The sequence below is a fragment of the Primulina tabacum genome, chromosome 10, assembly GCF_025594145.1.
Source record: "Primulina tabacum isolate GXHZ01 chromosome 10, ASM2559414v2, whole genome shotgun sequence".
Lineage (NCBI taxonomy): Eukaryota > Viridiplantae > Streptophyta > Magnoliopsida > Lamiales > Gesneriaceae > Primulina > Primulina tabacum.
In genome coordinates, this window is record NC_134559.1 from 12,902,263 (window position 1) to 12,913,920 (window position 11,658).

The 11,658-nt window shown below is 36.3% G+C and overlaps 1 non-coding gene across 1 annotated transcript; it reads left to right on the plus strand.

Annotated features, from left to right (window-relative positions):
• The first annotated feature begins 578 nt into the window (after positions 1-578).
• On the plus strand, positions 579-651 carry TRNAR-CCU (transfer RNA arginine (anticodon CCU)). The gene has a single exon. It is a non-coding gene; the product is annotated as a tRNA-Arg (tRNA).
• The last annotated feature ends 11,007 nt before the right edge of the window (positions 652-11,658 follow it).

Consider the following 11,658-nt stretch of genomic DNA (forward strand, 5'->3'; position numbering starts at 1 on the left):
AGGTTATATTTTTAGTTTTATATTTTTTATTGAATCAATTATAGTTATGTAATTATGTTTTAATAATCAATTTTAATCATTTTTTATAAAATGACAATCAAATGACTTATGTTATTGTTAAATTTCTATAATTGCATTGTTAAAAAAGTTCCTTATGATATTCACGTACGTGTAACAATATAATTATTAAATTTAACAATGATATTAACACTTTAATTATATGAATTTAAGGAAAAAAAAAGCCTAACAGTAATTATTATAACATAATTATAAGACTATAATCGATTCAATAAAAGATACATAACTAAAAATGTCACATTTCAATATATACACGACTAAAATTGATATTTTGTCCAAAAAAAAGCACAAACCAAAAAGGCAAGTCATTTCGATAATATTAATTATTAATTTAGAAATATTTATAAATTGACTTCGATTGTTTGTTTGCACATCAAACTTTTTTTTTCCATAATATATTTTACCCAGTGTTCTTGTTGATTTGAAAACAGACAAAATAGAAAAAATTAAGTTAATAGTAAATGAATAAGTATTTTAACGCGAAGAACATTGCACGTAAGGCGCCTGTAGCTCAGTGGATAGAGCGTCTGTTTCCTAAGCAGAAAGTCGTAGGTTCGACCCCTACCTGGCGCGGTTAGAATTTTTTAATATATTTTCATATTTTTGGTACGATACTGTATATATCATTTTACAACCCTACCAAATAAAATTTTGTTGAGGGCAGTTTTTAAGGTTAAAGGTTTAACCTCTTAACTGAATTTAATTATGACCACTTGTATTAAAATCATAATTATCTTTTTTTTACTTTATAAATTACATATTTTCATTAATAAATAATAGTTTTTTTTTTTTAAATTTTGTTTTAAATTTTGATAGTTTGATGATCTCACTTACTCTATTGTTATTTTATTCATAATTGTAGAAATTTAAGAGGAACAAATTCAGTTTTTAACCGAATAGAAATCAAAATTGATTCATATACAAACGGTTCGATTTCGATTCCATTAAAAGATAATTGATTCGAGGTAAACTCTCATAGGTTGAAATGCCACGAAATTTTAGACTAAATTGGAAGGTGGTGTTTGTTTGTTTGTTTTTTTTTTTCCTTCTTCTTGTTGTTGAAACAGGTCACTTCTCATCTCAGGAACTCTAGCTAGGGGTGACCAATATTTCGGTTAAACAGAATTAATCGACCAACTCGAAAATTCGGTTATTTCGGAAATTTGGTTTTAAAATTAAAAAAATTCGGTTATATCGGTTAATTCGGTTAGGTTACGGTTTTCAAAATTTCGAAATTGGTTAACCGAATTAACCGATATAATAAATACTATTATTTATCAATTTTTATATATATTTAAATTTTTAATTTTAAAATCAACCCTAATTCTAATATAATTCTAAACGTCTTGACTTTCTCGTTCTCACTTCTCTATTCTCCACTCTTGACTTCATCTGCCGCCCACCTATCTCTCGTCACCGGTCGAGACATCGCCCGTTCATGTTATGTTATTTTATAAAAAAACATATATTAATTGTATTCAAACAAAACTTATACATTTGTGATTTGTGTGATTTTAGTTTTTATGCATTTGTGTAGACTGTAGTGTTAAAAAAAAATACATATATAATTAAAGTTAAATCACAATTTTTTTTTAAAGCTAATCGGTTAATTCAGTTAATTCGGTTCGATTTTCATAACTTATGAAAAAAATTAATTTGATCGGTTCGGTTATGGATAAATATTTTGGTTCGGTTCGATTTGGCTAATTCGGTTCGGTCGGTAACCGAACCGACCGAATGCTCGCCCCTAACTCTGGCCGCCTTTCCCCCATCTCTCTTTTATGTGAAAAAGAGGAATTCCCTCCATTTGTTTGGTCACCTTCTTTTCTTTTTAAAATTTTTCTTCTCAGTTTTTTATGTCGTATCCATCTCTCCTGAGAAATCTAAAAATACTTTAACACATTAGAACATTTAAAATTAAATAAATACTTAAAACAATTAAAATAATAAAATTTGACTAATTAAATAAATTCTTTCGAGGCTTTGTGGGGATTTGGGCATTAAAATTAAGGACCATTGATGAAGTCCTTGAGAAAATCCTACTAAATATCCAACCCATAAAAAAGATGTTAGACATTTAAGTTATTTATTGTAGTCAATCTCTAGTAAAGAGTCTTAAAACCACGAGATTTATGGGCCAAAAATACAACATATTGGTGGGTTGAGTCGTGACATTTGATATCATAGCTAGGGGGCGGCCTTCATGGAGGGCAGGCTGGACAGGGTCCGATTATTTTTATGAAAACTATAGTTTCTATATAATTTTAGTCAACATCTCATGATATAATAACAAAATCTCACGATTTAATTGTTGTAAAATATTTGTACGATATTTTGGTTGTACATTTAGCATTATTCTATAAAAAAACATTTGCAAGTTAACATTTTTGAAATCTTATTTAATGAGTCAAAGAGATTGAACGATTTAGTGAACATTTGCATTGAATTTTTTTTAATGATATTTTATATGATGATATAATTGATGACTTTGCTTAAAAAATTACAAGAAGTTGTAATAATATTGATTGTTGAATAAGTTATTTTGACAAATAATACAAAACGCTATTTCTAATATGTAGTTTTTCAATTATATATTATGGTTTACTTTTATTATGATTTTAAATTATTTTATTTATTTTATACATATATTCCACTTTTCAAGTTAATCCGAGAGAGCCCATATTTCTTGCTTCGCCCGATGCCTCATTTTTCTTAGGACCGCCTTTGATCATAGAGACTCCATATGGCAGACTGATGGTGGGAAAAACCTCATGAAAGATGCTAAGTCCGAAATGGTGGGTGAAGGACCATTGGTGAAGTCCTTGGACAAATCTTACATCGCAAACACATGAGAGATATATTGCGTATTTAAGTTGGAATGTATCAATCCCTGGTAATGCATTTTAAAATCGTACTGCTGTAACGCTCGAAAACCCGAATACATTAACCACATGCATATATGAAAATTATTTGAAATTTATTAAATGAGTGGTCTGGAAGCATGTTCAAGTATTTGCATTGTATAATGATTATTTAATCGCATGTTATGAATGTGAACTTTCTATAGTCGAATACGTGAGGTATGACAAAGGACGAGAGAACCAGTGACGATTTTGATAAAGTTTCTAATTTTATAAAGCTATAAATAAAAACTCTGTATTTAGTAAGTCTAAAACAGGAAAGAGAAAAATCTATTTATAGTAAGAGACGAATTTAATCGGTAACATATTTTTACTAAGAAAATAAGAAATTTCGGGTGTACGACACTAGAAACGAATGACACCAAATATTTTTTAATATTGATGGGACTTCTAGTGGACTAATTATGTATTAGATAACATCTTAATGGGCCTAGATTATTGGTGATTAATAAGTTAATTATAGAGCCCTTGATGTAACCTTAAACTCATTTAACAACTTAATGGTTTAATTAAATAAAACCCCACCCTATCACTCCAAGAAGCTTACGTCTCCCACACTCTTCAGCAGCACACACACTCACACACATACACACACACTAGAACTCTAGGGGCAAACCATAGAGGGAGGTAGGAAGGAGAAGAATTGAGTCCAGTTCGTCTCTCATCGCGATGTCTCTTAATCTCGTAAGATTAAAGGAACAAGGCACGATTTCAAACCCTCTTTCATGCACCATTCAATCCACAATGATATTGTATGCATGCTGAATTGTAAGGTCTAAAATGCGATAACGTAAACTAACTGCATGCGAATCCAGGGAAAATAGAAAATGTCTAATTAAAGGGTTTTAATTGCATGAATTAAATATGGGGTGCATGCTTACATGTTTAAAATGCGCATTTTGACATGAATGCACGAAACTATGTTTTAAAACCTATTCGAAACGCGATCGATGAACGAAGATCGAGGGTTGAAAAAGAGAAAATATTTTTATTAAATAATTATTTTTAATTATTTAAAATATGGTATATGCTATATGATATTTTTGAAAGTGTGGTGTTTTTATACGCCGAGTCGTATTTTTAAATGGTAATCGATTTTTAACAAAAATACGAACTTTTTGAGAACTCGGCTAATATTTTCACGAACTTTCCTAAACAAAATATTTAAATTACTTAATGGGCTTAATGAGCTTATTATAACATGTTAATGGGCCTAAAATTACACCACTTGTTTTATATCAAAATAAAAGCCAAAAACCCTACCCATAACCCTCTTAATCCCACGCCACACCCATCATAATCATACAAGGACTCTCCCTCCCCCTCACCACATGCACACACAAGATTTTAAAGAAGGGAATCCATGGTTTTGAGGAAGAATTCAGCCTAGGGTTTCTATGTCACCGTTTTTCGCATCGCCAACTCGTTTTCGTGCGTAATAAATGCAAATGCATGACTAAACTTTCTTTCAACATCCTTCACACCATATTATATATATTTGATTATATTTTCATGAAAAATATGTTGTCTTGCATTTATTTTCGTTTTATGCCATAAATTCATGTTTTGTGATTCAAAAACTCATGCTAAGGATAACTAAAGGGGCTGCCATGGCAGGGACACCAAAAAATATGAATTTCAAAGGGTTTAGGAGCCACATAGGAGTCAACATAAGGGCTGGACGTGAGGGCTTCAAGGGTGAACGAAAATTAGATACATTGAGGACTAGGGTTTGGCTTTTCTTTCCTAGGGAAACACGGCAGTTAACCGTGGTTAGGGTCACATCCAGGAGACTTAAGGGGATGGTATGAGGGTCCTAGGGTGGCCTGTGCAGGGGCTGGAAGCAAGCTAGGAGAGGGACCGCACGGTGGTAGGACTCCTAGGCCTAGCTGCGGCTTTTGAAGAATAAAGGGAAGGCGGCTGCGTGGGACTCTTTTAAGGTGAAGGGCTGGGCTCATGAGGATCATAAACATGAACCAAGAAGGCCCACGCATGGATGGAAGGGCAGGAAGGGGAGGCGCGCACGGCTAGGACTCTTCCTAGCCGCGACCGAGAGCTTATAAGAAAACCTGCACGTTTACGTGAATGGGCTAGGGGCTGGTATAATAGGGTCCTAGAGGGTTCGGTTAGAGTCCTAGGAGGGTTAACTAGGGTCTGGGCCGAGTGGTTAAGTGCCAGAGTCGAAATAGCATAGGTATGAATCACAATAGAACTAGGACTCTTGTGCAGGAAAATTCAGTAGCTTCCTAGGCGTGTTCAAGGGACTAGATTGGATTTCTTTGGGTTGAATATGGTTTATTTAGGTGTTATTAAGCTTTGGTTCAAGTTTGGTAAGTTTTGGTTAAGTTTAGAGTCAATACGAGCCAAAACCGAGATGTACGTTTAAGTTAAAACCGAGTCGAGGAAATTATCGCAAACCTAAGTTTTAAGCCTAAAGAATATATAAGGAAGGGTTTTAAGGTAATTGGTTAAGTTTGGAATGATTTGGGGGGATGTTCCGAGATCTAGGGATAAATATAGAAAGTTATGCTTAAAACGGTCATTTTACACCTAAAATTGTTAGACGTCCTGGAAGTGACCTGAATGCTGTAAATAATATTAATATGTTTATTTTAAATGTTTATGAAAATTTATGATGAAATATTAAAGCTAAAAGACGTGTTGCATGTTTGATTTAAAAGAAAAATGATTTATATATACATGCATGAATTTTTGTAAGTGATGAAAATATGAAACGTTGGAGGATGTAAAGTGATTGTGACTAATACGATGATACGATGATATGATTGGAGATATCGTGGGGAGAAAGGCCTTAGATGGAGCCCGTTTACAGGAGAAGGCCCAGGAGAGAGCCCGACGATCGTATTTCCATCGACATGATATGATGATATGTAAGGCCAAGACTCAATTGATGGGTGAGAGTGTCGCTGATGTCCCCGCCGCCCAGTTTTGTGGTTACACGTAGATGGATCCATCGACCTTCAGCTGAAACGAAAGTCACAATTAACGATCCGAATTCAATAAAAGGAAAACGTATATGTATATGATGAAAGTAAAAATGTTTAAGTTTATGCATGTTCATGAAAAGTTATTTTAAGTAAGTATTTTCACTGTTGCATGTAGATGTATATGTATTACTTTTTATCATGATTAAGGTTTGCTGAGTCAATAGACTCACTAGGTGTGATCGATACATGTGAGTATGATGTTGATGTTAATGAGGGACTTGATGGTTGATCTTGATAGACTGAAGATGCACACAACTCGAGGACCAACGCTAGTTTTCCGCAAATAAATTACGTTTATGACTTACGTTATGACTTATGCTAAATGATTTAAGTTGTTTTTTTTTAGATTTTATGGCTTACGATGATTTTGAGAGGTTTTGGAGAGAATGTTCGAGTTAAGTTATTGTGAAATTTTTAAAGTTAGGATGATTAACGTTTTACGACTTTATGGTTAAATCACTTTCTTTTGGATCTTTGGTTAATTTATTTTTAAATGGTGCAAAATGATTTAAAAAATGTATTTATATATAGGTATAGTTCGGCCGAAGCTTTTAAATAAAAAAAATTCTAGTGTATTTTTAAGAAAAACGAGTAGTAGACGTTTCAGATGTTGCTTAAAAAATTGTAAGGATGATGGTTTTCAAATTCCATAGTTGTGTATCTCATATTTTTACAAAAGATCCTTAACGTTTTGTGAATTGTTGAAAGGAGGGATGCAAAACGAGGAATTTAAGAGTCGAACTAAATGTCTAAGAGTAAATTTTGAAGGGGATATAACCATAGAGAACGCCTCAATGGCAGAACACCTACACACGTAAATCTAAGGAAGGCCGAGAGGGGAAAGGGTGGTTAGAGCTTGGGTTCCTTGGGCCATCGGGGCTGAATTGGACCCTAAGCATGGTGTGGAGGGTTAGTTTAGGGTCCTAGGAAGGTCTTGGCTGGGATATGATAGGGCCTGGACGTGCAGGTGAAGCACAACGGCCATGACTCCTTATGGCATGCATGATCGCTTGTTTGGAGCGTAGGGTCCTAGGGCTAAGGGTTTGGCTTAAGGGCTGGTTCAGGGGCTAGCGACGTGCCTTAGGGTCCTGGTGAGAGTCTAGTGTGAGCCATAAGTTGAGTCAAGAGTAGCCACAGCCGCTGGAGCCTTGGTTCCTCGGTTGCACGAGAAGAGCCATTCGGCGAGCTGCTGTTGTGAGGAGTTTGGAGCCTTGAGCGTCTGGTCTGTGCCCAAAAGGGACTGACCATGGTCTTGTTTAGGGTCTAAGGAAGGGGTCTAGGGACTGGTTTATGGTCGTTTCGAGGCGTGGTCTGTTCGGGGTCGTAAAATTCCCGAACGTGTCAAAAAGGGGTGAATTGAGCCTATGTTAAATTATAAATCCATGTTTTCGGTTTTGGCTTGGGCTTGAGGACATTCAACTGCTTAAATGGTGTCTTAGGATTTTAATAAAGGTCTGGTCTTGGGTTTGTTCGAGTCGGAAGGGTAGTTTGGTCATTTGTTTAACCAAAAACGCGAAAACGGTGGTAAACGAGCCATCCGGTAAGCGAATTGAGTTGTTTTTGAAACATAGGTCCTAAGATTGAATTTATAGCAATCTATTGGATATTTTTGGGTGTTTTTAAAGTTTTAAAATTGAGTCGTATCCTTGAGTCAGAGTTTAAGGTCGTCCGGGTACGTATAGCGTTGAATCGTGAGCGTTCAGTTCGAGGAAAGTCGAGGGTGGTTTGCAACTTCCTAAAACAATTCCAAATCATGTTAAATGTTATTTTTTAGAAGTTTTAAAGTATATGCATGACATATGCTATTTTTAGAAGTTTTAAAGTATTTGCATATATTTGCTATTTTTAGCAATCTCGACATATATGAATGATATAAAGCATATTTTTGGGAATTTTTAAATACTATGGAAAATTATGAATGTTTTATGAAATGATAAAGTAAAGAAAATATTTTTGAGGAATGTGAATTGATTGTGACGAAAAGTAGTAAGGAATCCGTTGAAAACAGGAACATTGAACTTGCAATGAAAAGGGAGTTAACCATAGAAAATGGGGCGGGAATCTCAGTGATAATGGATCCGTTGAAGAAGTGAACAGTGAAATTATTTTTATGATAGTCGGTGGGATCATCGAAGAAGTGGACGTTGAACCCGACGACCTAGTACTATGGTTTATAGATTGATCAATCGAATGAATGTTGTCACTTTCGAGGATTAGACTTCACCTAAAAACGATAATTTTAAATGGAAAATTTCATATCTATGCATGGTTTAAAAATTTGCATATTTTGAAGGTTTCATGATTGCATGGAAAAATCTATTTTTAGTAAAAATAATTTTTATGCATGTGAGTGTATATCTACGTAGTTGCTATATTAGGTTTGAGAATGCTGGGTCATTAGACTCACTATGTTTGAATGGTTGCAGGTGATGATGATGTTGAATTGTGAGGTGCAGACTATCGAGTAATCCGGGAGGCTCAGTGCATACCCGGGGACGTAGAAATTCTGCATATGTTAAAGATTTTTGATGATTTTATGGATTATCGCTTTTATTTATAGACTGTTAAGATGCTAGAATTTATTGAGTTGAATTTAGATTTTTATTGCTTTATTTAATTACTCCGCATGAATGGTTTTGGAGATTATGGAATGCATTTATTGATTATTTATGCTAGTTTATTTATGATAGATTAATTATGCATGATGTAGAAAAAAACTAGTGTAAATTAAATGAATTTAGAAGTATGGACGTTTCAGTTGGTATCAGAGGGGTGGTTCTTGAAAAAGGTTATGCCTGCTGCTGCTTCCGAGGAGCTCAAGAAGTCACGCCTCAAACTTATGACTTTTAATGCTTTAATATATTTTTTATATATGCAGTTATTTATTGTCTAGATTTACTTTCTTATACGACTATCAAAGATAAATATTAGATGTGTTTTATTTAAAAACTGCATGGTGGTTATGTATTGGGTTGGATGACTTGTACAAACATGCCTCCTAGACGAGTTCTTCGCAAAGATACTGAGGATAGGGGGGAGGAGGAGATTCCACAGCCTCCTCATAATCAGGATGCTAGTGCCCGTGTGCTAGCCGGTATGGCTCGATTACTAGAGCAAGCATGTTGGTAATACTGCGAGAGTTCGACCAGAGGCAGTTTATGAGAGGTTTAAGGGACAAGGTCAGCAGAAGCAAGGAGAACCAAGGCAACCACAACAACTAGGAGCGCCAAAGAGTGATGTCAAGCCTTTTTGCAAAGAATTCAACCGCCACCATTATGGCAAGTGTCTATGGTTATCTGGAAAGTGCTTCAAATGTGGAGAGCAAGGACATATCTCCCTCATTGCCCTAAACTTCAGGCGCCTGCAACTGGTAGGGCGTACGTCATGCATGAAGAGGAGGCTGAGCAATACACTACACTCATCATAGGAATTTTATTCAGGATTTCACTTTGCCGATTTATTTTGGATAGTTAGGTGGCATGATATAATTTCTTATGGTATAAGGCATGATTTTGATTAATCTAGCAACCATTAGAAATCCTAGATTGTGAACTCTAGGAACTTGTAATTTTGGGCATTTATTGGTTAAGAAATGTGTGTCGGTTGGGCTATTACTGTAATTTCAAGAAGGATTTGTCTTGAAGGTGTAGCCACGAATGCACTGTTGGATTCTGGAGCTACACATTCCTTTATTTCTGAATCTTTTGTGAGCTGTTTGAAGGTCTCCCCCGAGAAATTGCGGTTGGGATTTAGATTTATGGTGCCATCGAGAGAGGAGATGCTATCATCCAGTGTGGTTCTTAATGTAGAGCTTGAGATGCAAGGACACCTTGTTCGAGCTGATCATATTGTACTTCTTATGCTCGAGTTCGACATTATTTTTGGTATGGATTAGTTGGCAGTGAATGGAGCTTCGATCGACTTCTGTCGGAGGACCGTATCTATTAATCAAGTCAGTGGGGAGTCATTCTTATTTGAGGCAACCTGGAGCAGTCTTGTGCCGCGCATTATCTCCTGCTTACGTGCGAGGAAGTTTATGATTAAGGGATGTCAAGCTTTCCTGGCTAGTGTTGTCTTGATCCTGACACTGCTAGTCGGACTACTGAGGAGGTGGAGGTCGTGAAGGAGTTTCTAGATATTTTTCCCAACGACGTGACCGACATGCCACTGGAGAGAGAGGTGGAGTTTTCAATTGAGCTGATGCCGGGCACTGTGCCAATCTCTAAGGCACCCTATCGACTTGCACCTACGGAGATGAAAGAGCTGAAAGATCAAATTCAAGAGTTGTTAGACAAGGGTTTTATTCGCCCTAGCTCATCCCGTTGTTAAAAACTATACGACAACGGTTTTTCAAAAAAACCGTTGTCGTAGCTGCGTTGTCGTTGGGCGTTTTTCTTGTTGTGCTATTTGATCAGTTGCAAGGAACTTCGATGTTCTCTAAGATAGATCTTCGTTCTGGTTATCATCAATTGAAGGTCAAGGAATCAGACGTACATGAAACGGCTTTCAGAACTCGTTATGGACACTACAAATTTCTTGTGATGCCTTTTGAGTTGACAAATGTCCCAGTGATCTTCATGGAACTCATGAATCACGTATTTCAGTCGTATCTGGAGCAATTTATTATCGTGTTCATAGATGACATTCTGATATACTTGAGAAGTCACGAGGTGCACATTCATCATCTGAGGACGACACTACAAGTGCTTAAAGATCGAAAGTTGTTTTCTAAATTCAGCAAATGTGAGTTCTGGTTGGATACGGTGTCGTTCTTAGGCCACATTATTTATAGGGATGGAGTAGAGGTTGACCCATCTAAGGTCGAAGCTACCTAGGAATGTATCCGAGATTCGCAGTTTCTTAGGCCTAGTCGGTTATTATCGTAAGTTTATCAAGGGATTTTCCTCTATTGCAGTGCCTTTGACAGCTCTAACTGAAGAAAAATGTCAAGTTTGTGTGGATTGCCGAGTGTCAGAGCAGTTTTGAGAAGTTGAAGCAAACACTTACTATAGCACAAGTTCTAGCTATGCCATCTAGGCAAGGGGATTATGTGCTTTACACTGATGTTTCAAATCTCGGTTTGGGCACCGTGCTGATGCAGAATGATAAGGTGATCGCCTATGCGTCGAGACAACTAAAGAATCATGAGAAGAACTATCCGATGCACGACCTTGAATTAGCTGCAGTTGTTTTTGCACTGAATATCTAGAGACATTACATATACGGTAAGAAATGCAAGATTTACACTGATCAAAAGAGCCTCAAGTATTTCTTTACCTAGAAGGAGCTGAACATGAGACATAGGCGATGGTTGGAGCTGGTTAAGGACTATGATTGTGACATTAGCTACCACCCGGGAAAAGCTAATATCGTGGCCGATGCACTGAGTAGAAAGACCGCAATAGTAGGACATCTAGCAGTACAGAAACCTATTCACACAGAGATTCAGAGCTTCAACCTTGAGATTTATGCTAGTGGCCATGCACTGAGATTGTCTACTTTGACGGTGCAGTCCACTCTGAGAGACCACATTCGTACAGAGCAGTTTAATGATGAGCAGTTGCAGAAGTGGAAGACAAGAGATGAATCGAAGGGCAGTACATTGTATTCTGTGGAGGACGACGTTGTCAAATATAGAGGCCGTTCGTGGG